This window comes from Microcebus murinus, chromosome 1 (genome assembly GCF_040939455.1).
Source record: "Microcebus murinus isolate Inina chromosome 1, M.murinus_Inina_mat1.0, whole genome shotgun sequence".
Classification (NCBI taxonomy): domain Eukaryota; kingdom Metazoa; phylum Chordata; class Mammalia; order Primates; family Cheirogaleidae; genus Microcebus; species Microcebus murinus.
In genome coordinates this window covers 54,187,248-54,213,691 of record NC_134104.1, presented here as the reverse complement: position 1 = coordinate 54,213,691, position 26,444 = coordinate 54,187,248, and positions in this window count along the sequence as shown.

Genomic DNA, 26,444 nt, shown 5'->3' with positions numbered 1-26,444 from the left:
TATTATCGTATCTGTGAAGATTTCCCTGATTTCTCGTGTAGGATTGGCCAGCTCCTATTTTATTCCGCTACTGAATCTTCTACCGACATATATTATGAAGTTTCAAAAAATGTATTACTGTATTTATTAGCATATTGATATTTCCTACTATACCCTAAGCTGTTTGAAGACAGCCATTATTTCTTATTCATATTTGTATTTTTATCATCGAGCATAGGGCACAGGGCATTGAGCACATAAAATGTGTTCAGTAAAAGAAAATATGAATGGATAAATTGCCACAAAATATCCTGAATCTACTAGTTTTCATTGAAAAGAAATTAAAGTAGAACATTAAAAGAATAGCACAAAAATTATGAAGGAGGGAAGTTTGCCCTTTGAAAGTGCTGTGCATTGGAGAGAATGAGAAATCCATGCAAGTTGCTGTCTCATGGCTTTATGTGACCTACAGAATAAGATATTAATACAGTTAATTGAATTGAAAAAATAGAGGCTCAATGCCTGCTATCTGCCACATAGTGTAGTAAGGAAAGTAGAAGAATAAATATTTTTAAGAGTAGCATAACAGTGCCTATCTTGTAGTAAGAGAAATAAAGTGAGGGACACTCTAAAATATAAGGGGATGTGTTTTATATAATTCTCATAAAAAATACATACATACATAAAAAATAAATACAATTTTTTTCTTGTAGGAAGGGGTTCAAGGAATAAGATAATATAACCAGTTAAAAGGATTAGAAGTGATTTCATGAAGGTAGTGGCTCTTTAATTTAGCCTTGATCTTTTATAAGTGAATGTGATCAGTTTTTAGAGGGATGCTATGTCAAGTACTGTGAAAATTGGTATAAAGAGGGAATTAAATGTGGGAGAGATTTATTGGGTAGAGTGTCTGTGAAGGATATAGGGAAATAGAGCAGGCATACACAGTGAGGGCCTTCAAAACTTGGTGCAGGTAGATATGAGGTTTGAGTAGGAAGAGCCTCACATTGCAGTAAGGTCCTGAGAAAATCTCAGTCTGTCTGATGGAGAAGCCTCATAGCAAGGGTTGCTCATTACAAGACAGCCACAATCAGTCACTGGTCAGGAGCAGACCAGGAAGAACACGGCCTTGGTATGGATGTTGTGCTAGATTCCAAAGGGATGGCGACTGGAGGCTGTCAGCGTGCCTCATGGCAAGTCCTCTCTTGAAGGGAGATCTGAGCAGTGCATGCTCATGGATGTCACACATGAAAAAAGAAAACATTCAGGAAAAGGAACAACTTAGTTGAGTCATGGGGCATGCAGCTGATATCTTTAATTGCAAATATCACCATGACTCCTGAGCTACCGCAGGACTCTGCTAAGTAGTAATGGCAAGCCACATTCTAAGTCCCATTGCTATTTTCTTTATGTCATTGTTTTTGTTTTGTCAATTTGTTTATACTTTCTGCTTTCTTGTCACCTTTCATGGAAGACCATAGTCATGTGCTCAACAGTCATTATAGCCTTCTAATCATGGTTGAAGAAAAGATAAAGGCCAAGGGCAGTTCTTTTTTTTTCTCACAAATGGCACTCAATTAAAGTGACTTATCACTTTCTTATCCCTGCAACTCATCATGCTATGTATGCCTTTCTCAAAAAGAATGTGAGCCTCTTACCCAGTTTTATTGCATGCTCTTTTCTAACATGAAGTATTTTCAGCTCTACAAAAGAATAATTCCAAAATAGCTCACATATGGGTATGTTGGTAAAATATTCATTGCTGCATCTGTGCTCTAGTATTTATCAACCTTCTACAGAAAATCAGATTTTGACAGGTGGTTTATGTGTTCAATCATAAATACCTGCTTTCCCTGAAAGACAACAAGAAACACATGGCAGGATGTTCTAAATACTCTTTGTTAAAATTTCTCAGCAATAATTTATTTGTGTAAGTTAAAGGTAGCCCTGGTGACTGTGGCAACCTGACCAAGAGCACACGCTGGGCCTCAGTTTTGTTATTTCTTTCAGCTTCCTCTAAAAATGTGCTCTCTGTTCATCAAGCTGTGAAAATTCCCTTTAAAAAATGTTGTGATGAGCAATCGTATTTATGAAATGAGATACTTTACTCCAATAACAGCATCCCACACTTCAAAAACTAACTTCTGGCCTTGGGTCTCTTGATTACCTGTCAGCAGTGGAACATGCTTTCGGAGGGCAGATGCACATTCCCTTAACCTTCTTACTTAATGAACAGAGAAATCTGTACCCCACATCTCTAAAGCAAAATCAGCAGGAGGCCTGAACAAAGCCAGTGATTTCTGATACTGCATCCCACGGTACCAGGTGATGGTTCGGACGGAGCACAGGAAAAGGGAAAATGGATGAAGGAATCATGAATGCCTGCAGAGGAACGATTAATGCTGGAGTAGAGAAGTCTATGGAGTGGCATGTGATCTGTCATCCCCAGTTTCAAGATCTAGGTCCTCCCTGAGCATTTCAACACATTTCCTAATTTTTGCCATTGGGAGGTCAGGTAGAAAAGGACTTATGGTAAACTGGAGATGATGGGGTAGGGAGGCTTATAGGAAAGGGCTAAGCAGGTTCCCTGCATAAAACATTCTTCCTGCCCTGGCATCTTAGAAACACAAAACAATTTATATGTTAACAAGTGTACAGAGTAGGGCTTAGAAGTGAAAAGAGGACACAATCCCCTAAACAAAGTCTATATATTGTATATTTTTAATTTTTAATTTCTGTCAAAATGTTTTGTGTCTGTTTATGTGTTTTGTTTTTAATTTTGTTCTTATCTATGCTTATCTGCTATTCTTTATAATAACAAAGGCTAATTCTGAAGCCATTTACTAAAGTTATACTTGATACTGAAAAAAATGAAAATATTTAAATTTCAGTATATACTATGTAATGTTGGAGATTGAGAATTCTGCTCTTTTCGAGGAAGAATTTTCATTGTTTAAAAGAAAATGGATCTCATATCTGCTGGGATTTTAACTAAAGACCTTGATATTCAAAGCAGTTGCTCCTTTACAGAATCTCAGAACAGTTTACTTGGAATAAATGAATCTCTGATTAATCTGATTTATATTAAATGTAGCGCAGATATGTCTTGAATTTCTAGGAGAAGGATGAATCAGCATTCATTGTCTATGGTAAATGCTGCTTCTTTAGGCCTTCAAACTAAAGAGCAAGACCTTTGTTCACTGAGGGAAAAAGTTCTGCTAATTGTGTGGCATACTATAGGATTCAGGCCAAAGTAAACTGCCTATTATCTTGACTTTTTAAAGAAAACTTATGATCTTGTTTTCATGCTTTTTGCTCTGCCTTACTCTGACCCATAAAAATAATTTTGACAGTACAAAGAACTAAAACTAAATAGATTAAAGTTTTAATCATCTTTTTCTCTTTTTATTTTTCCTCTTAAGTATTGTATATATTATTTTAGGTTTTACCTTCCTATTCTAACATCTGCTTTTTTGAGTGGCCTCTGCCCTTAGGAATATCACTATGTTAACTCTAGAAAAGAAAGTTTTCTACTACAAAAGATTCAACTTTGATATATTTTTAATATGCAGTCTTTCTTTTATTAATCGCACACTTACTATTCCACAAATGTAGTTACTGTCCTAATTATTCACCTCCCCACCTTCACAACCATCAACCACCACCTCCTCAAATTTCTCTATGATCATTTTCTCCTTTATATAATTTTAACTTGTTCATACTTCTGACTTCTTAAGGGTCTTGCCCCAAAGTGACAAATTGATTCATTTTTCATTGAAAAGAAAATATATATCCCTGTCCTTTGTACTTCTCTATGTTTTAACTTTATATACTTTTTATATAAGAACAGCTCTAGAATAAAAATAAGAATATTAAAATAATATTTAATAGCATAATTTTTCATCTCCAACCTTGATATATAACAATTCAACATCAAAGAAGGGATATATTTCTTCTGAAGTAGTGGTCTTATTTCCCACTGAACTAGAAAGGGAATTAGAGCAAATGGCAATAGACCCAGTCAGCACCATGATGGAGGAGCCAAGTTCCAGAGGATCCAGATGAAGGAGAGGTCAGATCCAGTGGCAAAGATGAAGAAAACAATCTTGCAGGAATTGCATTTGGGTTATGCCTTTGAAGCATGGGTAGAGTTCAAGGGTAGGGGATTAGATAGAACTTGGTCAGCTCCAAGTTTCTTGAAGCTGCCCACAGGAATAGTACTCTCAGAGAGAATGGGCATAAGAACAAACAGGAAAACATAGCTGTGATGAATGTTAACCAACATTCCCCCTGACAATACCCAGACAAATAGAAAAGTCCTGGTTGCTATAATCTTCAAGTGTCTTTTTGAGATTGCCAGCAGCTCTTGTATTAATATGGCCCTAAAATAGAATTAAATCGGATAATATAGGGCCCCTATCTGTTGTCCTATATAAACAATTAATTCAAGACAGATAAAAGATTTAAATGTAAGGCATGAAACTATAAAAATTCTAGAAGAAAATTTAGGAAAAACTGTTCTAGACATTGGCCTAGACAAATAATTTATGACTACAACCATAAAGGCAATTACAGCAAAAATAAATGAATAAATAAATGGTTCTTTATTACATTCAAAAGCTTCTACACAGCAAAGGAAATAATCAACAGAATAAACAGACATCATATGGAATGGTAGACAATATTCACAAACTATATATCCAACAAAGGGCTAATATCCTGAATTTATAAAGTACTCGAACAAATCAGAAAAAAAACCCCACTGCATTAATAAGTGAGCAAAAGACAGGAACAGAAGCTTTTAAAAGAAGATAGACAAATGGCCAACAAACATATGAAAAAATGCACATCACTAATCATCAGGGAAATGAAAATTAAAACCACAATGCCATAGTCACCAAAATAGAATGATACTTACATAAGAACAGAGATATAGACCAATGAAACAGCACAGAGAACCCAGATATAAAACCATCCTCATATAGCCATCTGATCTTTGAAAAAACAGACAAATCATACACTGGGGAAAAGAAGCCCTATTCAACAAGTGGTGCTGGGAAAATTGGGTAGCCACATGTAGAAGACTGAAACAGGATCAGTACCTCTCACCTCTCATAAAAATCAACCCACAATGGATAAGAAACTTATACCTAAGGTGTTAAACCATAAGAATTCTAGAATAAAACGTTGGAAAAACTTATAGACATAAGCTTAGGCAAAGAATTTATGAAGACCACCAAAGCAATCACAGCAACAACAAAAATAAATAAATGGGACCTGATCAAATTAAAAAGCTTCTGCACAGTCAAGTAAACTATCATTAGGGTGAATAGACAGCCTACAGAATGGCAGAAAATATTTGCATGCTCTATATCCAATTAAAGGCTGATAACTAGAATCTATAAAGAATTCAGGAAAATCAACAAGAAAAAAATCAAACACCTTCATTAAAAAGTGGGCAAAGGACATGACCACAAACTTTGCAAAAGAAGACAGAATAATGGCCAACAAACATATGAAAAAATGCTCAGCATCTCTAATCATCAGGGAAATGCAAATCAAATCTACAGTGAGATCTTCCTTAACTCCTGTGAGAATAGCATTTTTCAAAAAGTCCCAAAACAATAAATGTTGGCATGGATGTGGAGAGATAGGAACACTCATACACTGCTGGTGGGACTGCAAACTAGTACAACCTCTTTGGAAAGTAGTATGGAGATACCTCAAAGAACTAAAAGTAGAACTACCATTGGATCCAGAAATCTCACTACTGGGTATTTACCCAAAGGAAAAAAAAGGCATTGTATTAAAAAGACATCTGTACAGAATGTTTATAGCAGCACAATTCACAATTGCAAAGATGTGGAAACAATCCAAGTCCCCATGAATACATGAGTGAATTAAGAAAATGTGGGATATGTATACCAAGGAGTACTACTTAGCCATAAAAAAATGGTGAACTATTACTTCTTATGTAACCCTGGATGTAGCTGGAGCCCATTCTTCTAAGTGGAGTATCACAAGAATGGAAAAATAAGCAGCACATGTACTCACTATTAAATTGGTACTAATTGATCAACACTTACATGCACATATGGAAGTAACATTCACTGAGGATCAGGTAGGTGAGAGAAGGGAGGAAGGTATGGATAAATTCACTCCTAATGAGTATGATGTAAGCTGTCTGGGGGATGGGGCACACTTGTAGCTTTGACGCAGGAGGTGAGAAGGCAATTTATGTGCTCCAAGTATTTGCACTCCTGTAAGATTCTGACATAATAAAAAAATCCCTCAATGAGATGTCACTTTACCCCTATAAGAAAGACTACTATTATTAATAAAAATTAAAAATAACAATAGATGTTGGTGTGGATGCAAAGAGAAATGAATGCTTATACACCTTTGGTGGGACTATAAATTAATACTACCTCTATGGAAAACAGTATGGAAATTCCTCAAAGAAATAAATATAAACTTACCATTCAACTCAGTAATCTCACTACTGGGTATTTATCCATAAGAAAATAAGTTATTTTATCAAAAAGACACCTGCACTTGAATGTTTATAGCAGCACAATTCACAATCTCAAAGATGTGGAATCAACCTAACTGCCCATCAGTTCATGAATGGATTAACAAAGTGTGATTGATATATGTGTGTATATATACATATATATGTAAGTGTGTGATATATATATATGTGATATGTATGTGAGATATATATATATGTGACATATATGTGAGAATTACACACACATACACACCATGGAGTACTACTCGGCTATAAGGAACTGGAGACCATTATTCTAAGTAAAGTATCCCAGAAATGGAAAAACAATCACTACATGCACTCTCCAATAATTTGGAATAATCTCCAATAATTTGGAATAATTGATGGGCACAGAAAGAAGTAAACAGCACTGGAAATCAAAAAGGAGGGGAGAAATAGGGTAAAATCCTACCTAACAGGTACAATGAACACTATTTGAGTGATGGACACATGAATAGCCCTGACTAAAGCATTATAAAAGGTATCCACATCACAAAAACATTTGTATCCCCTTAGCATTTTGAAATTTTAAAAAAACTTCCAAATTCCATGAAAGAAAAGGCACGAGGCAATGCCAGCTTTTTTTCTTTTTCTCCTGAACTTTGGCCCCTCAAATCTGGCTGTTTTGGAATATTATATATCAAATTTTGTCTCCGCATCACATGACTCTGCTAATCACTTGGCTTGGTTTTCCAATCTCTTAGTTATTGTTTTCTGCTCAGGCTTTTGACTTTTTGGCTTCACACCATTAATTTATGAGACAATACTTTGAGGCAAAATGGCACCTTAGTGTGTTTCCCTGCTTGTTTTGGTTTGCTAGGGCTGCCGTTACAAAGTGCCACAAACTGGTTACTTCAAGAGAAGTTTATCATTTTACAGTTCTGGGGACTAGTAATCTAAGGTCAAGATATTGGCATGGTTGATTCCTTCTGAGGGCTATGATAAAAGAATCTGTTCCAAGCCTCTGGTGTTTTGCCGGCAGTCTTCAGTGTTCCTAGGCTTATAGAAGCAACATCCCAATACAAGCCTTCATTTTCACATGGCATTCTTCTGGTGTGTGTCTGTTTCAAATTTCCCTTTGTATAAAGGCAACAGTCATATTGGATTAGAGACTCCCCCTATTCTAGAATAAATGTATCCTAATTAATTAATTACATCTGTAATGACCATATTTCCAAAAGTCAGTACATTAACATATGACTTAGGTGGACATTCAACCTATCAGCTACCCTGGGTCCTTCAAAATCATATTTCCTTGAGTAACTCTCTAATTTTTTCAGCTAGATTCACATTTTTCCAAGTTTTTCCATTGTTCTTGGAAATATGACCAATCTGATACCAGATAGTCAATAATGTTCAAAAGTAGATTTTCAAGTTTAAACTGGAATTGGTAATTAGTCGCAGATGTATCATACACTTCTCAAGCTTCTCTGTAAGAATTTTACTAACCGAGGGTAGGCACAGAATTGAGAAGGTCTGGCCCAATGCCTTATTAGTTTCCATGCTACATAATAATCCTTACACCACTTTTTGAATTTGACTTATCTAACTCAGTTTGAAGGTCTGATAAGAAGAAGGTTTTGCACAATGATCACAGAGAAACGGCCAAGATGTGTGGTTGTAGTAAAAATATATATTTACTAGTTATGAATAAAGTCTAAGTGTTAAGGCTATAGAATGAGTGACAGTTGTAAACCTTTTCAAAATTTACCTAGGAAATTGTATGGCTACAGATTTTGAAGTAGTTTATAATTTTTGTCATGACAGTGATAGCAGTAGATGATGTCTTTCAAAACAGATACAACAAAAGACAATGAAGAATTTCTACTACATAGCAAAAAGTTCCATTTTATATTCTAAAACAGCATTACCATGGCTGTCATAGATAAGTGATAGAAGCATTGTATCTACCTGTTTCCTTATTTTTTATAGTGTATTTGGTTATCACTACAGGGTTTTTTTATTTGTTGTATTCAAAGGAAGTCATTGTAACATTTTTATATTTTATTTCCTCATAACAAATTTTTCATCCCTTGTGGGAATTGATCCAGATGTTTTTCAAAAAAGTAGCCCAACTTTTGTAATATCAATGCTTGATATATGTTACTTTCTTTCTCATTTTTCCTTTTTCATATAGAACATAAGTTTGTTTTTTAAAGAATTCATTTCCACTTGATTTATCGCTGCTTCACATTGAACAAAACAGAATATTGAGGTGCTTAACATCGCAATTTTTGTCAGATAGACTGGCTGCAAAACTTAACAATAACATTTTTGCTGAATGAAATCATGGGTAAGTTTCTTCCTCCACTATGGTTCAACATACAGAAATAATACATTTGCCATAGACTTATTATACAAATTAAAGGCAATAATATAAAAAAATTTCTTGGTAGAGTGCCTTCCACATATTAAATAACCAAACAATGAGAGCTATTATTATTAATGAACAGATACAGCTTGAACCACATTTCCGATTGCATTGTAGGATGAATCCTCTGTTCGAGACACACAAGCTTTCTCAACCTCCAAAGACATGCACACACACACGCACATATGGACTCACACATATTTTTGTATATATGCATTTACAAATGCATGCATTTACAAATACACACATGCTGATATATATATGCATTCAGGTGTGAATGTATATGTGCACTTATATATGTCTGTGCTCACGTATGTATTCATTTAATTTATCAATTTTAATTGTGTCCAGAGAGAAATCATAAAAGAGTTACATTGGTTAAGAAGTTAAGGATTTTAAACTTATTTAAAATGATTCAAAACAATAGCAGAATTGTTAAAGTTTTAGCAATTGTTAACCTCCACAGAAGGAATGCAAATAGAAGCAGGGTTAGGAATGTAATACTAAGAGAATATTTTATAATAAAGTCTTCAGTTTCATTGACTTTATTGTGTTATTCATTTTTTACTAAGGCATAGATTTTTAAATTTTTTTTGGCTAATGTTTGTTATGTCATCAATAATGCATTATCTAATGGTTATTCTTGTTTTATTCAGCATTATTTTTAGAGATTTGCTGAATCTCAAAATATTTTATTTCTATCTTTCATTATTCTAAAAAATTGATTGGAGGCAGGAATCCTTTGATATAATAAAATGGAATGGACTGAGTTTTGATTAATACATACTTGGGAATCTATTTTGAAATTAAAGTCATTTAATATGCAGAAAAAATGGACTTAAATGAGGGCAATGAGTGAGAACCACAAATAATTTCTTGCCAATAAAAATATTTTATAAAGAAAGATATTTCTGAGGAACAATATTGAACACAATTATACATTCATTCATCATTGATATACAATAGATTCTCAAGAATGTGTAATTTAAAATATTGATTCTAAATACCTTCTATATGGTATTCTCAATTATTTGGAGAGGAAAAATTGGCAAATAATGAAGCAAGTTTATCAGCCAAAGATATTTTACTTGACTGGTGATCAAGACCAGTTTGGCTTCCCAGCTCCCATCCCAGGAACTTCTTGACATATATTATTAACATTTCTGCTTCAATCTTGCCTAATAATGATAATATTAACAAATATTCTAAGAAAAAGTTTATAATCCTTTAATCTGGACACATGCTCTCTAATTCCTTTACCTATGGACATTTCAAAACACGTAGACATCCATTTTGTATTTATCCTCAAGGTTCTCTCTGCTAGTGTCTGTGGCATACACAATTTATTTTTCTTCCTCTACTAATGAGCATGAGAAAAGTCTTCAACTGGGGCACAAAAATATATTACTTCAGTTTTCTCTTTTATCCTCTCCTAGCATTCACTCTACTTGAATGTTATCTCTCTAAACAAAAGCCCTTTTCATTATTGAAGTTTGTGCCAGCCATCTTATGCAATAAGTAATTGAAATTAACATACAGCATTGAAAAAATTCAGTCATTGTGATAGCAGGACTGCTATGTAATTAATTATAAAGAGAAATAGACAGAGGGTTATGTATTGGGTCAAGAGTAATGGCCTCATTTAATCATAGGATTAAAAAATGGATGTCGGTCATACTTGGAAATATCGCCTAAAATTATCTGCATGATTTCAATCTTTGTACAGAAACATGTACCCTCTTTGAAAAATTAATTATATATTTCATTATTATGGTAACCAACCTCATAGGGTAGAGTGTTCTACTTAAGGGTATGAAATGTACCATTAGAATGCTGTGATGGTCACTTTTATGTGTCACCTTGTTTGAATCACAGGGTTCCCAGATATTTGGCAATACACTATTTCTGGGTGTGTTGGTGAGGGTATTTCCACATGAGATTAGCATGTGAAATCTGTGGATTTAGTAAAGGAGATTGCCCTCTCCAGTGTGGGCATCTTTCTATCTGTTGAGAGCACAAATAGAACAAAAGGCAGAGGAAAAGAAAATGTATCTATTTTTATTCCTGCTTGACTGCTGAACTGGGATATTGGACTTCTGCACTTGGACTGAGACTCACACCATTGGTTCTCTTTGTTCTCAAACTTTTTACTGGGCTTAAACTGCACCACTGGCTTTCTTCAGTTGTCAGTTTACAGATGGCAGATTGTGGCTCATAATCCCATGAGCCAATCCCTTTTAATAAATCTCTCTTTCTCTGTCTTGCCCTTGCTCTCCCCTATTGGTTCTGTTTCTCTGAAGAACCCTGACTAACATGAATGCCAAAACCACCTAAAATGAATACATTTACAGTTTCTTGATTAGATCTATTAGACTGTAATGCAGAGAAATTTGTATGGAATTTTATGCCTATAGCATCATCAAAAGAGATACTATTTGATAAGACAGCCCTATTACCAGTCCTAAGACCAGCTTTTATTCTGGAAGTACTGAAAGAAAATAAGTAGGTTCAATACAGGACCAGTTGTGTCAATATGAAGAAAAGAGAAGGTAGCAACAATATTGTTCCACAATTGGAACACAAACAGTAAATATGTTATAGTGGGTTCAAATGGAGTCTATCACTTTTAATCAGTGAAAACAACTGATTGACAACAAAGATCTGCTATGTTGTATCAGTTTTCTTTTTTCTTATTTACTTTCTGTTACCGAAGATGCACATTAGTTATCATGAATTCTTTTCATCTTCCCCCATTCTCTGAATACAGTTGTTGAAAACAATGGTATTAATAAATGTCTATATTATTATAATAGCCAAGTAATGTCTGTAATTGCATTTCCTTTTCTGTGTGACTTTCTATTTTTCTTGAATTAATAAATGCCTAGTGTTTTTATTTGTAATATCTGAGTCTCAGAAAAATTTTCCACATGAACAAGCTATGTGGAATACATTTCTTCCTTTTATTTTATAGAGACCTCTGTCCAGGAGCATTTTATTTTCATAATCTAATCAGAATCTTTACTCTCTAGACAGCAGTTATATTAGAAATTCTCTTTTCTGTTAGGTTTCATGTACATTATCATAGGTACAATTTCTACCTCTTTCTTAGTCTACATATTTGCTTTGGTGGAGACCATTCTGTAGTAGCTTTCAGAGAAGGTATGTAAGAGATAGGAGTGTTTTCAGTCCTTTCCTCTCTGAAAATTTCTTTATTCTGCTCTCCATGTGTTGGTAGTTTGGCCAGTTGTCTAATTCTTTTTTAAAAATTTTCAAGGTTTTGTTCCACTGACCCCTAGTATCTCCCAATTGCTATTGAGAAGACTGATTTCATTGTAATTTCTTTTCTGATAGGCTTCTTTTTCTCAATTGATGCTTTTAGGATCTTCCGTTTATTCTGCACACCCTGAACTTGTCCCACAATACCTATTGAAAATCCTTATTCATTGTGCTCTCATTAAGACATTTCAAATGGAAACATAGATTTGAAATTTCTGATAAATTTTCTTATAATACCTTTGATAATTTTTTTCCCGGTATTTTCTCTCTTCTCTTTTCCTGGAATACCTACTTTTCAGATATTGGACCCACTGGACTGATCCACAGATAACTTATCTACCCTTTGTTCATCTCTTTATTTCCCATGAAATGTTTTTAATTGTATCTCCTAACCTTTTTATTGAATTTTATTTTTTAGCTATCATATTTTTAATTTTCAGATGCTTTCATTATTCCTGGATTGTTCCTTTATTCTAACATCGTGATTTTGTTTGAAGTTTGAAATATGTTCTTTTATCTTCCTGAGAATATGGGTTATGCTTTCCATGTACAGGTAGGGTTTTTCCCTACATTGTCTGTCTTCTCCAAGTTTCCATTATATGATTATTAATTTTGCTCTCTAATTTTCAGTTAGAGGCTTTCCATAAATATCTGTTACTTCCTGGCTATATATTCATACATAGGAGTGAGGCACTGAAAAGGTGCTAGAAGATCTTTTTGAATGGATGTAGCTTATCAACTGCTAGGGTTGACTGAGAGTGATCAGTCTGACATTCAGACATATTTTGTACTTGGGAGACTTCAAATTTTATTAGGTCCTAGTTTGAAACAGTTTAGTTTTCCCACAAATAAAAATCCTCTCCTCTCCTATCTGCCTAAATATAAACTTGGTTTCTGACTTTTTGGATGATGGGAGAAGAGCATGAAAAATGGGTCCCGCTTATTAATATGCAGATCTTATCTGAAATTCCCTGATTAAGATCAGAAGTTCCCAATTGCTCATCCCTTTACTTGCTATCTCCTAGTCTGGATGTGTTCGTGTTCAGTTGCTGTCTTTTGTTGAGTTACCATTCAGAGAGGCACAGGGTGGAATTAAGTAACTGCGGGCACATAACTGGTCCTTATACAGATTTTCAACAAGTATACCTAATTTCAGTGCACTGCCTTCTCTGATATGAAATGTCTCCAATTAACAAGCTTTCCTGTGTTGCTTTGGCAAATGATTAATGTCTTGTTAATATCTACCTCATCATATACCTAGACATTTTTATTTCTTCTGCTAAATTAAGGACCATTATTTCTACTTTTTCTCATCATATATTTTTCTTGATGGTTACAGATATCCTCACTTTTTATTAATATTAATGCTGGAGTTTGAGATTTTGTTTCTTATTCTTGCATTTTGTGTGTGTACATGCGTGCACGTGTGTGTGTGTGTGTGTGTGTGTGTGTGTGTGTGTGAGAAAGACAGAGATTGATTGATTGATTTATGGAAGAATAAGACAGACACTATTTTTTAGTTTGCCAACTTTAAACAATAATTTTTAAATAGATTTTTAATCAGCCTTGAGGCAGCCTCTTACCTAAACATCAAATTCCCAATATGTGACCACAGAAAGTACCATGAATGCTGTAGTCTCTCAATAGAAATAATGAAGAGCTAAAAGAGAAACTAATTAGTAGAATTAATTTTTCTCTTAAAGTCCAGTGCTGCTTTGAACTTTCACTCTTTCTCTTTCATTTCCAATTGTATCTTTCTCTAGACATAATAACCAAGAGTTGTTATTGTAATCACAATTTGTCCAGCTTCATGTAAGAAAAAAATATATTGAGGTATGTGTACTTCACATTAGAATAAAACAAGTTGGCATCCCAAGAAGAACTGCAAAAGTGTAGATCTAGTTTGCATCCCTGCCATAATTTAATCAAATCAAGTACATTTTAATCAAATATCTCTATATTGAGATTTGTGCTCAGTTTGTGCTTATGAAATGTGCTTTTTCTAAAATGCATTGAGATAATCTGCCCCTTTGAAATAAACTGTATAGCACAGTGGTTAAGAGCATGAGTTATAAAGCCAGATTCTTAGTTTTGAATTCTTGCATGTCTCTTTAATAACTGAAGCAAGTGTTTATCTTCCCTGTGCCTCAATTTCTTTAACTATAAAGTGGAAATGTTACAAAAAACTACCCCATAAAGATGTCATGAATATTTGACTAGTTTAAGCATATAAAACACTTAGGGCAATATGAAATAAATACCAAAGATTTATTTGTATTGTAGAACAAAAATTGGTTTCTGAAATAGAGATTTTATCCATAAAGTATTCTATAATTAATAGGATTTGCTGATTTTGGCTTCCTAAAGTTATCTGAGTAACTTATTTTCTGAATGTTTGTGTTCCTCCAAAATTCAAATGTTGAAACTTAATTCCCAAAGTGATAGTATTAAGTGGTTATGCCTTTAGAAGGTGAAACCCTCATGAATGCAATTCATAAAAGAGCCCCAAGGTAGCTTGTTTCTCCTTACACCAAATAAGGATGCAGCAAAAGTGTCTGTTTGCAAGAAAAAGGCCTTCACCAGATATCTAATCTGCTGGTGCCTTGATCTTGAACTTCCCAATCTCCAGAGCTGTAAGAAATAAATGTTTGCTGTGAATAAGCTATTGAGTTTATGATATTTCTGTTATACCCACCCAAATCTACTAAAACATTTAAATCTCATAAATATATCTTAAATATTTAAATGAATGTTTAGCATGATGATATCACCACTAATGGCATAACTACAAGTGGAATTATTAATTAATGATTTTGGTGAGGCAGGTGCCCAGAAAACTGGGCTGCAAGGATAATGTACATGTACCTTAAATCAATGTCTGCCATCAGTTAAGAGAAGATTGCAAGATTTAGAAGAAATTTTGCCATCATAGGAGAGGTAAGGATAACACATTGTTAAAAAGGTCAGTTCAGTCAGCATGAGAAGGAAACAGTAAATTGTACACTGTCTTTTAAAAACATAATTTAGCTTTTTTCACCCTCTAAATTATAGGGTTTCATGGAAAGGTCCCATTCCTTCACAGATAATTGCTGCTCTGTCCACATGGATTCTTTGAACTTTTTGTATTTGATCAGATTCCACTCAATCCACAGATTAGTCAAATCAGTATTAATCCTCCCAACCCAGGTGAGATGAAAATTTGCTTAAATTTTTTAACTGCTAAATTAAACATAAGATTGATCAAATTCTACTGAGTCTAATAGTAAATATTTCACAAGAACACACAGGATCTTGCATCATATTATTTTTCTTCTCAGAAACATTTTGTGGTTAATGTTATTTGTTTGAAAGTAAAATTACTTCGCAGGTACCAGAATATCAATAAAAGTCATATGACGTAGTCATTGTTTCCTTTTTAAGATTTGTAATACAGATAAATGTATGTCAACTAAAACATGTTTACCTTATGCTATGGTAAATGAAAATGGATTTCTAGATTGAGGGAATAGTCAACATTTGTTTTTGGAACAAAATGCTGTATCTCTAAGTATAAGATCTCTGTAAGGATATCACATATTTTTTAAACTGAAGTTTTAAAAAAATATAATTTAAGGGGCAGTTCTTCTGCCAAAAGTGTCAGATATTATCTTTTTTCTATCAGATAGTTGCATGATCTCATACATGTGTGAAATTTTAAAAAGGTCAAATATGTAGATATAGAGAATAAAATAGTGGTTACTAGGGGTGGTTGGGGTGGTGGTGGAAATGGGGAGATATAAGTCAAAAAATGCAAAGTAGAAGAAATGTAGGATTAAAAAAGTCTGGTGATATATATAATGAGGACAATAGTTAATAAAATTATATTAGACGTTTTTGTTAAATCTCTAATAGTAGATTTTAGCTGCTTTTGTTACAAAAAAGTAAGCATGTAACATGATAGATATGTTAATTTACTTTTTGATAATAACCATTTTAATATCTACATGTGGCCCATAATATAATGTTACATGCTGAAGGATTGTTATAACAGTAAACTCTATAATTTTTATTCAATGATAGTATAGAATCATTGATTCTCTTAACCTAACCTGTGCTGCTAAATATTTAATAACTGGCTTTCTAGAGAGGCAGAAGACGCTGATGTGTATGTTTCACCAGTATCTGTGGTGTAAATATTCCCACGATGGCTGATTTCAAGCTACTAATATGATGTTCATCAGCTCACAAAATTTTTAAATTTATAAAAATTGACTGTCCCCATTATACCACTATAACCACTCTCTAGACTAAGGATACAGTGTGTATTTTTGCTGTGGATTCTATTCATAAATTCCAGTTCAAATCTCTGTCAGAACACATTTGAAGGTACAAAACTTTAATATATAGTAAAGATGTATAAGGTCTCTTATATGCATCCTCACAGAGGTACATTTTTACTTATAACATGATCTATTATACATGTGCAATGTATGCTTTGCTGTATAGTTCACAGTTCATTACCCATCCCTTGTACTGAGTCATTATACCAGATTTTGCTAGCACTTCCTTTGTCATACATGTGCTTTATTTTAGTACTTATTAATTACAAGAAAGATTGTGTATGCATGTGTGTAAAAGGCACTCTGGGTAATTCTGCTGCTCACAGGTGATTAAAATGAAGAGTGAGATTAAACATGAGTTATGATTCCATCTATCTTTTCTCTTACAAAATGCCTCAAAGCAATAGCCGTAAAATCAAACTTCATTTCAAAGCAATTCACAAACACTAAAATTAGGAGCCAACACAAAAGTTACTCATTGTATAATTAATTCTACCATTTCATTTAGTAAATACTGACTGAAAATTAATTACAACATGCTATGCCCTAGTCAACAATGAGTTAAAATGTTAAAATTCAGGTAAATCAAAAAGTTACTACATTTTAATTTTGAATAATGTTTTCTTCTCATTAACTCTCTTATTTAAACCAAAACTGATTCTTTTTTCCTTCTTACCCCTTTTTCTTCTTATTTTACATCATGTAACATTTTTTTGGTGGTTTACCTTTTGCTACTTGTTCCTTTGATATTTATTTAATTCTAACAATTCCTCAAGGTTATCTCTCAAATATATTCTACACAATCTCATTTATTTTTTCCTTTTGGGATATCTTATAAATTTATCTTTTATATCAGTAATTTTCTAAAAATCTTTACTCCAAACACAAAGCTACTGAAGTCCAAAATTTCCTTGTAATAATTATGAAATGAGAAATTCCTAGATCTTGGTGATCATATATACCTGTCATCATATATCCCTAATATTTTATGTGGAACTTAATTACTGTTTATTTTAAACATATATACTGCTGTACACAACTTTCCATATCAAACTGTTCCAACTTTATCAAATGATTATGGCCTTATTATGATAGTTAAAATGCAAATTGATACAAAAACTGCACGTGGATCCTTAGATACCTTATCTCAATCAGTTTCATAATATTCAGACAAAGTAAGTATGGTTATACACAATTTCCACCACCTTTTGCAGACGAGAAACCTAAGTCATTGGTTTCATTCATTGATTTCATCCCACTGTTTCTTGTATCTCCAATAGTTCAAATTATAACAATGCATTCAATATCAATGGTGGCACAATTTTTTTAAATAGCATCAGTTGTAAATGTTTTGTCAAGATATTCTAGAACTTTAAATACATTATTCCTTGCATATTTATTCCCTCAAAAGACGCTACTGGTTTGATCCATCATGGTTTCTGCCAATAAAAGCCATATTACCTTTCTTCTAAAACACTGTTCAGTGATCTTTTATTTTATTATATACTCTCACATGATGGCTAAACGAAACAGAGGCTCAATAGCCTCCAGTTCCCATGATCTTCTCTGGAACCATCTAACCAGAGGATACCTTTGACAATTCACTAGCCATTTGTCTGTTTAATTGTAGTAGTGGAAATTGATTTCCTTCTAGAATCTTAAATGATCTGGTCCCTCTTTTACACATAAAATCATGAATACTTTATTTATCTCTGAACTGTCTGCTTCAAAAGAAAACATGTTTAAAACTCCATTAATGTCTTAAACATTAAAGGCTAAATATAGGTCTACTGCTTATTTTCATTTGCAAGCACTGACATTATTATCTGGTATTACTGCTTCCTCTATAATCTAAGCCTGCCACTCTTGCCTTGGAAATCACAAAAGCAATGGACAACCTGCTTTCACTCTTGCCCTTAATAGTATATTTTATTCACAAAAACCAGAATGAATTTCATTATTTAACATGTGAATAAATTTTAAAAATATTTTAACAACTTTCAACTTTATATAGTATTAATATTACTTGTATGGACAAAAATAAGTGTTATTTTTGATCTGGCCACTGTCATCTTTTCTGACTTCATCTTTATTATTCCTACATTGATGATACTTGAACCACAGTAGCCTATTTTCTGTTGTTCGCATAGACTAAATTCAAAATTCCCATTTCAAGAAACTATGAACTTAGATCAGCAGAACCCAAAGTTGCAAAGATAAAAAGCAAAAATTTTGCCATTGGATCAGTAGTGGAAATAGTGAGCTAAGTTACTCCCATTTCCACCTCGTCATTCCCAGACCCATGAAGTATAGCAATGCAAGAAATAGCACCAATTACAACCATATAAAACAACCTGGAGGATATTAGCATAGTCTTGTAATACATTACCATAAATTCTTTTGTCATAATTGATTCTTCATAAGGACCTTCCTCATTTTTATTAAGCCAGATGATTCAGGGTTATGGGGAGCACAGTAACTCCAGTGCATTTCATGAGTATGAGCCCATGGCTCAATTTTATTTGCTATGTTACAATATTATATGGAATAGCCTGCCTGCAAGTCCATAGATGGTAGTTATAGCAAAAGTATTATTGGCAAGGGAGACAAATTCATATGTAGAATAAATGTCTATGCAAGTATGAGCAAAGTGATATTCCTTCCAGAATGAAGTCTCTCCAATTAAATTAGATTTTCACTAGGTAGATAGATGATCTTTTCAAGAAAATAGTACCATAGATTTTCACTAGGTAGATAGATGATCTTTTCAAGAATAGTCATTCTTGGGTATCTGAAAAATCTGCTGAAGCAGTTTACTTGTGTCAATCTGGAACCATTTCTGAATTTGAAACCAAGCCCCCTTGTTTCCGTGCGTCTTTCCTATGGTAGGCAGAATTCTAAGATGAGCCCTCAATTCCCTGCAGCACATCTCCTATAATTCCCTCCCATTAAGTGTGAGTGGAACTTGTGAATATGATGGAATATTATTAAAATCATTATTTTATGTTCTGTAACTGAAGAGATTAGGCAGAAGTAATTAAGGTCCTTAATACACTGGCTTTGTTAAAAATAAGAAAGATTATCTTGATTGGGCCTGATAAATTCTGGTGAGCTCTTAAAATACATCAGAGAGATTCAAAATGAGAATTTTTGCTGAAATTGAAGAAGTAAAGAGCCATGCCATGAACTGCCTAGAGAGGGAACCATTTGGCAAGAACTTGTTAGTGATATACAGTATAGTATATACAGTACCCAGGCAATAGCTACCAAAAAACCAGGGATGCCATCCACTCACACAACCACAAGGAAATGAACTTTGCCAAAAACTCAATTTTTGGAAGCTAATATTTTCTTAGGAAGCCATTCAGATAAAGATGCTCTTGGATGGCACCTTGATTTCAGCTTTATAATGCCCAGAGCAGAGGACCACATAAATTGTAGTGAACTCCTGACACACAAACTGGGAGATAGTAAGTTTGTTTTGTTATAATTCACTAAATTTGTAGTAATTTTTATGCAAAAATAGAAAACTCTTATAATACACTCACAATAAAATGTTGGGGATTCAAAGGTCTCTACTCATTTTGTATTATATTTGTGTCTTTTAGCTCCAGCTGGTAGTGTATGTACCAGAACAGTCCAGTCCTCTTAAAAATGTTGTGTGATTCTGTGTATGTTATTAGAGTTTAATCCATAAGGTAAGAGCCATAACCATATAGCTTTAGTCAGATAAAGCCTTCTCTGCTTTGGATAACCGTTGAGACTGCTCTAGAACAGTATCTCTATTATTGCTAAAATGAGATTTGTGAAACACTTAAAATCTGTGGAAGGCCCCTTTTTCTGTCTCAAAGGTTCTATAAAGTACTGCCTTATCTGTACCCCCATAATATGCCAAAATAAAAAATAAATAAATATTTCAGTGGTGTTGAGTTGAAAAAAAGATCTTTGTTTTAATCATTGGTCTAATGTCCTTTATTAATTTGAGAACATTATGTCCTCTCATAATCCTAGGAATAAGGAATAGTTTAAATTTTCATGCAGCAACTCATGGTTTACTCTATAGGTCATTTTATATTTTATTATAGGCAATAAAAACAAGATAGGTAGAATTTTCAATATTTTTCCTGGAAATTTCCTTAGATAGATAAGTTAGTTCATTGGGTACATGTTCTATTTTGTGTGTTACTACAGGATACAGTGTTTCTAAAATTTCCACCAGCACTTACAAAGAGTCAATATTCCAATAACATTTTTCTGAATTTCTTTTAAATAGTATACAAGCCATATATGACAAACCCATGGCCAACATCATACCGAACAGGGAAAAATTGAAAACATTCCAATTCAGAACTGGAACCTGTCGTGCCCGCCTCGCCAGCAAGGAAGACGCGGCAACTGGAGTTCTTCTGACAGTGCTTTAATGGGGTTCCCTTTAGACTTACATGATGCGGAAGACCCTGAGCACAAGCTCTCACACACTTATATACTCTAAGGAAGGAGGGAAGTGATGGGGATAGGTTAAAAGCGCGCGAGGGTTATTACTGATAGGCCAAGCTAAGATCCTTCATATGCATACTTATAGAACAGGCCAGGACTTACTCTGCGCATGCGCTGAACTTGTTTACTACAGGCGGGCCACCGGAAATCGGCGCCATCTTGTAATGGCGTTGTCACCGCGCCCCACATCTCCGCCTGTTTTATTAATTTAATGAGAGCTGAGCAACCGTTCAGCACCGTCCTTCGACCGTGCGATCAAGGTTGCAGAGCCTCACTTTCACCAGCAACCACCTTACCTCGTGCAATGAGGAAAACTCGGAGGTGTGCAAAGGCTGGCTGTGGGATAGGAGACATGCCTTATCTGGTGCAATGGGAGAAATCCCTCAGAGTGCAAAGGCCATGTCTGCCAAAATACCTGGGGGTAGGAGTGCGTGCAACCCAAAACTAGGCTAACCCTTAAGCATGGTCAACCACACCTGTGTAGGCTGTCCCAGTTCAAGTGCAGCAAATGCCTGTGCCAATACCACATGGTCCCTCTGTCTCTGGGCCTGTAGCCTACAGATGGCCCACAGCCTGCCGCCAGGCGCAGCAAGCAGCAAGATGGCCGTGGCTGCAAGACCGAAACAGAGTCATAGAGCTAGGAGCTTTAACAGAAACAGGAATGTATCTAGGCAAGCGGGTAACAATGGCAGAGGGGTGAGACGTGGCATTCTAACACAATGTATAATTGCACGTATTAGAGGAACAGTTCACATGTGTACCAGAGGGTTTTTCCGTGGATACCACCCAGATAAACGGGGGCCAAACACAGACAGGTGTAGGGGCAAAGGTCGACTTTCGCCCTCCCGCAATCACCCTCACAGAACCTTCAAAAGAGTCGCTAAGATTCCATGCGAAACTAGCATTCCCTGCCATACCCCCAGCCACCAATGGACAGGGGGGCCAAGTCCGTGCAGCTTCCGTTAACCCCACACAAAACACAAAGTCCCCTTCAAGGAGAAGGATCTATTTCCCTCCAGTTAAGCAGGGAGCTCACGGGCTCTCAATAACAGTAGGCGGGGGAAAACTGATGCGTCATGTGTCACAGGCAACGGCAAGGGAAGCACTGACAGGATCCCCCAGCGTGGCTCCGCTGCCATCCTCGCGATCATCCATACTGTCATCAGGAGGAGTAGCCACTGGGTCCCCATGCTGCTCTGGAGGCTGCTGCACCGTTCTAGTCAGCCGCGTGGGCACCCAGATGGGATTGTCCTGGTCCAGTAGTCAAGCAGGCCCTTGTTGTATTACTCCAGTCATCAGGGGTCATAGCTAAGTTACCAAGCCTCTCCACTTGGGCTATGGTGAAAGACGCCGTAACCCCCCAGGACCGCACCGACTCAGCAAGGTCTTTCAATTGTTTGTGCTGGAGAGGCTCATGATACTGTTGCTTATTGTTGTTCTCGAAAACAGGGAATGAGAGAAACATTTTCCTCATATCGCGGGGCCTGATAAACAAGCTCCCGCTGACTTGTTTGGTCTGGCTCCTCCCTACCATTACTCTGAGTATCCTCAGCTGAACAACATCTACCGCTTCATTTATTCCTCCCAATTTCTCTTGGCTGTCTTCCTTTTTAAGTCCAACTTCACTATCAACTGCCTGAATATCTGCCTCATTTTCTCCAGTCTCTTGAGAAACTAAATCTATTGTTTGAATAGCAGTATCTTTAATTTCTTCAGATTTTATATTTCTGTCTCTCCCTTTTCTTCTTTCTCTCCCTTTTCTTCTTTCTCTCCCTTTTCTTCTTTCTCTCCCTTTTCTTCTTTGCTCTGACTCTCGCTCCGGCGCTCTGGCTCTGGCTCTGGCTCTGGCTCTGGCTCTCGCTCCGGCGCTCTGACTCTCGCTCTGGCGCTCTGACTCTCGCTCCGGCGCTCTGGCTCTGGCTCTGGCTCTGGCTCTGGCTCTGGCTCTCGCTCTGGCTCTCGCTCTGGCTCTCGCTCTGGCTCTCACGCCTGCCTTGGTCAGCAAAGGTCCGAATTCGGTTCCGTCCCACGCGTCAGTTCTGAACTCTCCTCTATCGAGGTCGTCTCCGCTGGTGCCTCAAAGTTGTTTCAAGTCCCGGGTTTCGGCACCACTTGTCGCGCCCGCCTCGCCAGCAAGGAAGACGCGGCAACTGGAGTTCTTCTGACAGTGCTTTAATGGGGTTCCCTTTAGACCTACATGATGCGGAAGACCCTGAGCACAAGCTCTCACACACTTATATACTCTAAGGAAGGAGGGAAGTGATGGGGATAGGTTAAAAGCGCGCGAGGGTTATTACTGATAGGCCAAGCTAAGATCCTTCATATGCATACTTATAGAACAGGCCAGGACTTACTCTGCGCATGCGCTGAACTTGTTTACTACAGGCGGGCCACCGGAAATCGGCGCCATCTTGTAATGGCGTTGTCACCGCGCCCCACAGGAACCAAAGTTGCCCTCTATCAGCACTTATATTTTTTATTCTTAATTGATCTGAAAGGATACTCTTTTATTTAAAGCATCAAGTGGTTAGCACATGAATAAATGAAATAACATCAGTGTCATAGGGATGGTAAGAATAAATTATAAATATTATATGAGATATTTTTTTCTTTCTTTTTTTATTTTAGTGTGTTATGGGGGTACAAGTGTTAAGGTTACATATATTGCCCATGCCCCCCTCCCCCTCGAGTCAGAGCCTCAAGCGTGACCATCCCCCAAATGTTGCACATCTCACTCATTGTGTGTGTATATACACATCCCCTCTTTTTTCATATACTGCACATGAAGCAGTATAGAGTTATTATAAGATGGATTTAGATTAGCTTAAGTGTATTTTGCAAACTCTGAAGCAACAATGAAGACAGTAAACAGAAGTATAATTGATACATTAAGAAAAAAGATGAAATAGAGTCATATAAAATGCTCAAATAAAACAGAAAAAGCAAAAAAAAAATCAAATGAAAAGTGTAACAAACAGAAAACATTCATAAACTTGGTAATTACCAAACTGTATCAATGGTTATTTTAAATCTCAGTGGCATAAATATACCAATTAAAATAGAATTTTTTAGAGTGGATAACTAAAAAATGTCTCAAATATATGTTATCTGTAAGTAATATATTTTAATATAAATAGATTCTGAAAAGACAAAAGTAAAGGGATTAGAAAAGGTATACTATGACAACACTAATAAAATGAAAGATGGAGTAGCTATATTAATTTCACACAAAGAAGACTTAAAAACTAGCAAAATCATCAGGGTTAAAAATAGACATTATATAGTGATAAAGAGGTCAACTTATAGGAAGATATAACAAAATTTAACATATATGCACCTAACAAGAGAGCATGCAAATGCATGAAACAAAAAAAAATGATAGCATTGAAGAGAGAAGTGGAAACATTCACTATTACAATTGAAGACTTTAATGCTTTTTTTCAGTAACTGATAGACCAAGCAGGCAGAAAGTAATTAAGGATAAAGTTGACCAGAAGAGCACTCTAAATCAACTTGATCCAATTGATATTTTTAATATGCCCCACCAAAGAACTGCAAAATACACATTCTTTACTAGTTCACATGGAAATTCACCAAGATAAATTACACTCTGAGTAATAAAACACACCTTAACAAATTTAAAAGAAGAGAAATCATACCAAGTATGCTCTCAGATCAAAACAGAAACTACAAATCAGTAAAGACATGATGGCTAGAAAATTCCCAAATATGGAGATTCAAATCAACATACTTCTATATAATGAATGGATCAAAAATGTCTCAGAATAAATTTTAAAAATTTTTTACAAAATAAAAATTAAAATACAACTTATCAAAATTTATTAGAACAGTAAAATAGTGTTTAAAGGAATATTCATAGTATTAAATATATATATGAGAAAAAGCAAAAACTCTAAAATCAATAATCCAGCTTCCATTTATGGAAACTAGATAAGGAAGAACACATTAGCCCTAAAGTAAGCAAAAGAAATAATAAAAATTAGAGCAAAAACAATAAAATTGAAAATAGGAAATAAATAGGGAAATACAATAAAACCTAACCTGGTTCTTTGAAATATATTAATAAATTGGGGATATTTTTGAAGATGAAATTGATAAAACTCTAGCCAAGCTACCAATATAAAAACACGAAGAAAGAATTACAAATGTTAGAAATTAAAGAGAGGTCATAACTACTGATCCCATGGACATTAAAAGATAGTAAGTAATACTATAAACAACTCTGTGCCTGCAAATATCATAACCCGAATGAAATGAACCACCTCCTTGAAAAATACAGACTACCAGAACTCACACAAAGAAAAATAGATATTCTAAATAGATCAATATCTACTAAAAGAAATCAAATCAATAATTAATTAATAACATTATTAAAAATAGAGCACAGGTCATATGTTTTTACTGGTTAATTCTATCGAATGTATAAAGAAGAAATGATATAAATTCTCCATAATCACTTCCAGAAAATAAATGTATTTCCTATCTCATTCTATAAGGTCAGCATTATCTTAATACCATAACTAGATAAAAACAACACAATTAAGAAAAACCAGAGATCAGTATCTCTCATGAACATAGATATAACAATCTTTAAGAAAATATTAAATTGGATGTAACAATGCATAAAAAGGATTATGCACCATGACAAAATAAGCTTGATTTTAAACATGCATGACTAGTTCAACATTTGAAGATTAATTAAGGAGGCCCAGCACCCCAACACATCCACTTGGTAAAGAATTAAAATCATATGCTCATATAATTGAGGTAGAAAAAGTATTTGGTGATTTCCAACACCATGCATAGTAAACATTTTCAACAAACTAGTAGAAAGAATATTAATAGAAGATTCTTACCCCCAATTTAATTTTTTTTTTTTTTTTTTTTTTTTTTGAGACAGAGTCTCGCTTTGTTGTCCAGGCTAGAGTGAGTGCCGTGGCGTCAGCCTAGCTCACAGCAACCTCAAACTCCTGGGCTCGAGTGATCCTTCTGCCTCAGCCTCCCGGGTAGCTGGGACTACAGGCATGCGCCACCATGCCCGGCTAATTTTTTTCTATATATATCAGTTGGCCAATTAATTTCTTTCTATTTATAGTAGAGACGGGGTCTCGCTCTTGCTCAGGCTGGTTTTGAACTCCTGACCTCGAGCAATCCGCCCGCCTCGGCCTCCCAAGAGCTAGGATTACAGGCGTGAGCCACAGCGCCCGGCCCCAATTTAATTATTATACTTACTTCTAACCCTACCTCCATGTCTGCTTCCCAGAGGAACACATCAACACAATGTAGAAATATCATAAAAGCATACATGTTATCAAACACCAAATTTAGCCTTCTAGGTATCTCTGGAGTGGGTATAGAAAACTTAATGGGATCAAGGAGGCATTTATAGGAAGCCTCAGGTCTATTTGTAATATTTTGTCATTTAAGCTTG